This window comes from Pogoniulus pusillus, chromosome 21 (assembly GCF_015220805.1).
Source record: "Pogoniulus pusillus isolate bPogPus1 chromosome 21, bPogPus1.pri, whole genome shotgun sequence".
In the NCBI taxonomy this organism is placed as follows: Eukaryota; Metazoa; Chordata; class Aves; order Piciformes; family Lybiidae; genus Pogoniulus; species Pogoniulus pusillus.
The window spans coordinates 22,109,958-22,115,667 of NC_087284.1; positions in this window are offsets into that span (position 1 = coordinate 22,109,958).

Consider the following 5,710-nt stretch of genomic DNA (forward strand, 5'->3'; position numbering starts at 1 on the left):
GGATAGAGAGAGATATAGAGAGAAAGAGAGAGAGAGAGGGGTGGATCGATTGATAGAGAGATAGAGAGATATGGATAGAGAGTGATGGATAGAAAGACAGATAGAGATGGATAAAGAGACAGACAGAGAGATAAAGACATGGATGGATGGATAGATAGATAGACAGAGATAGATGGATAAAGAGACAGAGAGAGAGATGGATAGAGAGATATAGACAGGCAGAGAGATGGATAGATAGAAATATGGATAGAGAGAGAGAGGGATGGATAGAGGTAGATAGTTATGGATAGAGAGAGATATGGATGGAGAGAGAGAGGGATGGATAGATAGAGAGATTGATAGATGAATAGACAGGGATAGATAGAGACACAGGGAGAGAAAGGGATGGAAGGATACATAGAGAGACAACTAGAGAGGTGGCTGGATAAAGAGGCACAGATAGAGAGAGAGATGGATAAACAGAGAGATAGAGATAGGCAGAGGGATGGATAGAGAGAGAGATATGGACAGATAGAGGGATGGATAGAGAGAGATAGATGTAGATACAGATGTAGATATAGATGCAGATGTAGATGTAGATACAGATGTAGATGTAGATGCAGATGCAGATATAGATGCAGATGTAGATGCAGATGTAGATGCAGATGCAGATATAGATGTAGATTTAGATACAGATGTAGATATAGATGTAGATACAGATGTAGATGTAGTTATATAAATATAGATATAGATATAGATATGGGTATAGATAGAGATACAGATGTAGATGTAGGTATAATTATAGATGTAGTTATAGAAATATTATAGAAACAGATGCAGATATTGACACAGGTGCAGATATTGATACAGATGCAGATATTGATACAGATGCAGATATATGCTGTTTCAATTGACTGACTTGCTCCTTACATACTCTTCACCAATAAGAAAGGGTAGAAAGAAGAACAAAAGCCACTTCCTACCTTGTTTTTTTGGGGGGTTCCTTCCCTATGATTTCTTTCTCACACTAAATCTACACAGACAGTGTGGAATGAAAATAAACAAACAACCTCCCCCCACCCCAAAAAAAATAAACCCCTCCAAATTCAGGCAATGTCATCTTGCAGCTTCTTTTGCTTACCAACAATTCAGCTCAGTCAGGTGGAAAGGTTCATTATGGTTCCACTGAACTCAGGCATGCTGAGCCAGCAGTGATTGGAGTCATTTCCACTACCTGGCTTTATCTGGGGCTCTCCAAACAGTACTCACAAGTAGAACGGGGGAGAACGAGACACGGCTCAAATGAATGGCTCTTAAGTAGACTGAGCTGCTCTTAAGTAGTCTGAGCTGCTCTTAAGTAGATTGAACTGTTCTTAAATAAACTGAACTGCTCTTAAACTGAGCTGAACTGCTCTTAAACTGAGCTGCTCTTATGTAAACTGAGCTGCTCTTAAGTAGACTGAACTGTTCTTAAATAAGCTGAACTGCTCTTAAACTGAGCTGCTCTTAAATAAACTGAGCTGCTCTTAAGCAAACTGAGCTGCTCTTAAGTAGACTGAACCGTTCTTAAATAAGCTGAACTGCTCTTAAACTGAGCTGCTCTTAAATAAACTGAGCTGCTCTTAAATAAACTGAGCTGCTTTTAAGCAAACTGAGCTGCTCTTAAATAAATTGAACTGTTCTTAAGTAAAGTGAACTGCTCTTAAATAAACTGAGCTGCTCTTAAATAAATTGTACTGTTCTTAAGTAAAGTGAACTGCTCTTAAATAAACTGAGCTGCTCTTAAGTAAGCTGAGCTGCTCTTAAACTGAACTGCTCTTAGACAAAGTGAGCTGCTCTTAAATAAACTGAGCTGCTCTTAACTCAAGAGTCAGGTGCAGAGGTGATAGCAACAAGCAGAGGTTCTCACAACAGGTTTACACTGGAGAGTAGGAAGAAGTTCTTGGGGGTGCTGAGGCACAGGCACAGGATACCCAGGGAGGATGTGGATGTCCCTTCCTGGAGGTGTTCAAGACCAAGAAGGATGAGGCCTTGAGCAAACTGCTCTACTGGAAGATGCCTCTGCTCATGGCAGGGGGATGGTTGGACTGGGTGATCATTGAGGTCTCTTAAAGAGAGAGCCTGAGAGCCCTGGGGCTGTTTGGTCTGGAGCAGAGAAGGCTGAGAGGGGACCTGAGCAATGTCTCTCACTAGCTGAGGGCTGGGGGGCAAGTGGAGGGGGCTAAGATCTGTTGGGTGGTGCAGAGCAATGAGCCAAGGAGCAATGGATGCAAACTGGGACGGAGAAGGTTTCAGCTCAACAGGAGGAGAAACTTCTTTGGTGTGAGGCTGCTGTGGAGCCTTGGATTAGGCTGCCAATGGAGGCTGTGGAGTTTCCTTCTGGAACAGAGGTTTCAGCTCAACAGGAGGAGAAACTTCTTGCATGGGAGAGTGCTGGAGCCCTGGAGCAGGCTGCCCAGAGAGGTTGTGGAGTCTCCTTCTCTGGAGGCTTTCCAACCCCACCTGGATGCATTCCCACGTGGACTAGCCTGGGTGATGCTGCTTTGGCAGAGGGCTTGGCCTGGCTGAGCTCTGGAGGTCACTTCCAACCTCTAACACTCTGTGATTTAATTTGAGAACAATATTTGCTCCTTGGGTGCTGCTCAGGGCTCTGCTACAGGGAGGAAGCTTCACTGGGAACACAAACTGGAGAGCAGGCTGAGCTCAGGGCTGCCAGAATCCACTGTCCTGAAGCAGTTGTTCACAGGACTTTAGTTTCTGGACTCTGCATCCAAAGGCAGAGTCTGCAAAGGTCTGATCCAAAGCCTGCATCCCTGTCACCCTGCACTCCTCCTGCACTCAGCACTGCTCCTTTCTCTTTTGCAGCCCTCTTCATGCCCTGGCCCCTGCCTCCACCACCTGCTTTTGTGTCCATCTACTGCTCCTTTTGACCCAGCATTCATTTTTCCACCTTCTTTCAACTTGGGGATGCTTCTCACTGGGTTGAATCTGCTGTAAAAGAGTTGCACAAAAGGAGAAGGAGCCTCTTCAAGGCAGGGCCTGGGGTAAAAGCAAGCTCTGACCTAGTTTCCCTCTTGTAGCTGTTTAGGAAGGAGCATTGCTTGCTAGGGGAGTGCTCACACAGCACCATGTCAGCGTTTGACTGCAGCTTGTACCTATTAATAGGACACAGAGTCAGATCTGTCACAGCTCCACTCAGAAGCCTTCCCCTGACATGAGGAAGAAACCAAGCAAAGGGCTCCTTTCTTTTTCTCTTTCCTTTTGTTTTGTTGTGTTTTCCCTTTCCTTTCATTTGCTTCTGCTTTTTTTTTCCCCCTTCAACTTTGCCAAGCTGCTCCCTGGAGTCCTCCAAAGAGCTCTGACATTTTGTTTCTGGTATGGCTCTGCTATGAGCACAGGCTGAGGGAGCTGGGAGGAGTTCAACCTGGAGAAGAGAAGGCTCCAGGCAGACCTGACAGCAGCCTAACAGTGCCTGAAGGGGCTGCAAGAAGGCTGCAGAGAGACTGAGTGCAAAGGGCTGCAGGGACAGGAGGAGGGCAGTGGCTGCAAACCAGAGCAGAGCAGCTTGAGAGTGGCTGTGAGGAACAAGTTGTGCAGCAGGAGGCTGCTGGAACCCTGCAGCAGGTTGCTCAGGGAGGTGTTTGAGGCTCCATGGCTGAAGATGGTGAAGGTGAGGCTGGGCAGGGCTGTGAGCAGCCTGCTCTAGTGGAGGATGTCCCTGCTGAGTGCAGGATGGATTTCTGGCTGCAGCCAAAGAATGCATCACCAAACATTAAGGTTTGATGCTTCTCAGCCTGGCACTGGCATGGAATTAGTGTTTGGCTCCTCCTGACATGAGGCTGCTTGAGATTGGTACCACTGGAACATTCCAGGCCTCCTTTTAAGCAGGGAGTTTGGCATGGGACTCAGCAGGACAGCCAGATTTGAGGTCCTAGGCATGGCCATGGTGTAGCAACACATTTCAGGTGAGGAAGGGAAACCTGTCCCAGCCCAGAGCACTTGGCTGCTGCTGGGGGAGTTAAAGGTCTTGCTGCTCTGCCTGGCCCAGGCTCACTCATGCATTCCAAAGCCATTAAGGATTGTCTTGCTCCATATTGCTCACTGCCCTTGGCAAACACCTGCTTTGCCCATATGGCCCTGGCAGGATTAGTGGTCTGCAGCAGACACTGTTAGACTCACTTCACACCCCCCTCTCTCCAGGCCAAAAGCATCCCACAGACTTAGTTAAATCATTTCCTTCTGGGTTAGAAAACCTGGAGGCTTCTTTTCCTTCTCTTAACAAATCCATCTCATGCTTAGAGCCATTCTCTTGGCAGCTGAGAAACCCTTTTGCTTCTCCAAGAAGGGAAGTTTAAAATGTCTTGTCCTGAAGGAGAGGCTCCAGAGATGGGCAGGGAGAAATGGAATGGAATTCAGCAAAGGCAAGGGGAGAGACTGGCAGCTGGGAAAGAACAGCCCTAGGGAGCAGGAGAGGTTGGGACTGAGCTGTTGGGGAGCAGTGAAGGGGAAAAGGATTTGGGGGTGATGGTGAGAGGGAGGTTGAGCATGAGGCAGCAATGGGCTCTGGTGGCCAAGAAGGCCAAGGGCATCCTGGGGTGGGTTAGAAGGGCTGTGGTGAGGAGGTCCAGAGAAGTTCTCCTGCCTCTCTGCTCTGCTCTGTTGAGGCCACAGCTGGAATATTGTGTCCAGTTCTGGGCCACTCAGCTCAAAAAAGAGCTCATGGAACTGCTGGAGAGAGCCCAGCACAGAGCCACAGAGCTGCTGCAGGGAATGGAACAGCTCTGTTAGGAGCAGAGCCTGAGGCAGCTGAGGCTGTGCTGCTGGGAGAGGAGCAGCTGAGAGGTGAGCTCAGTGATGGGGCTAAAGCTGTGCAGGTGAGTGGCAGGAGGCTGGAGCAGGCTCTGCTGGGGGATGCCCAATGCCAGCACAAGGGGCACTGGTGGCAGCTGAGGCAGAGGAAGTGCCATGGGAACATGAGGAGGAATTTTCCCCTGTGAGGCTGACAGAGCCCTGGCACAGGCTGCCCAGGGGGGCTGTGGAGTCTCCCTCTCTGGAGATACTCAACCCCCGCCTGGATGTGTTCCTGTGTGCCCTGCTCTGGGTGCTGCTGCTTTGGCAGGGGTTGGACTGGTTCAGCTTTGGAGGTGCCTTCCAGCCCCTGGCATTCTGTGAGTCTGTCACCCCTGGAGGTGCTCAAGAAGGCTGTGTCCATGACACTTTGGGACATGGTTTAATGACCATGGTGGGATGAGGTTGGTGCTTGACCTAGATGACCTTAGAGAGCTTTTCCAGCCAAAACCAAGCCTGTGATTTATTGTTTGGGAGCAATGCTCAGGGAAGGAGGGGACAAAATAGCCAGAGGGCATCTCTCTGGAGCCATCTGCCTAGCAATGAGCTCTGCCCTGAGCCTCCTCTGCTGCAGGCTGCACACCCCCAGCTCCCTCAGCCTCTCCTCACAGGGCTCTGCTCCAGGCCCCTCCCCAGCCTTGCTGCCCTGCTCTCAACACCTTCCAGCACCTCAACATCTTTCCGCAATGGAGGAGCCCAGAGCTGGACACAGCACTGCAGGGGTGGCCTGAGCAGTGCTGAGCACAGGGGCAGAAGCAGCTCCCTTGTCCTGCTGCCCACACTGCTCCTGAGCCAGCCCAGGATGCCATTGGCTCTGCTGCCCACCTGGGCACTGCTGCCTCCTCTGCAGCTGCTCTCTGCCAGCACCCCCAGGGCCCTCTCT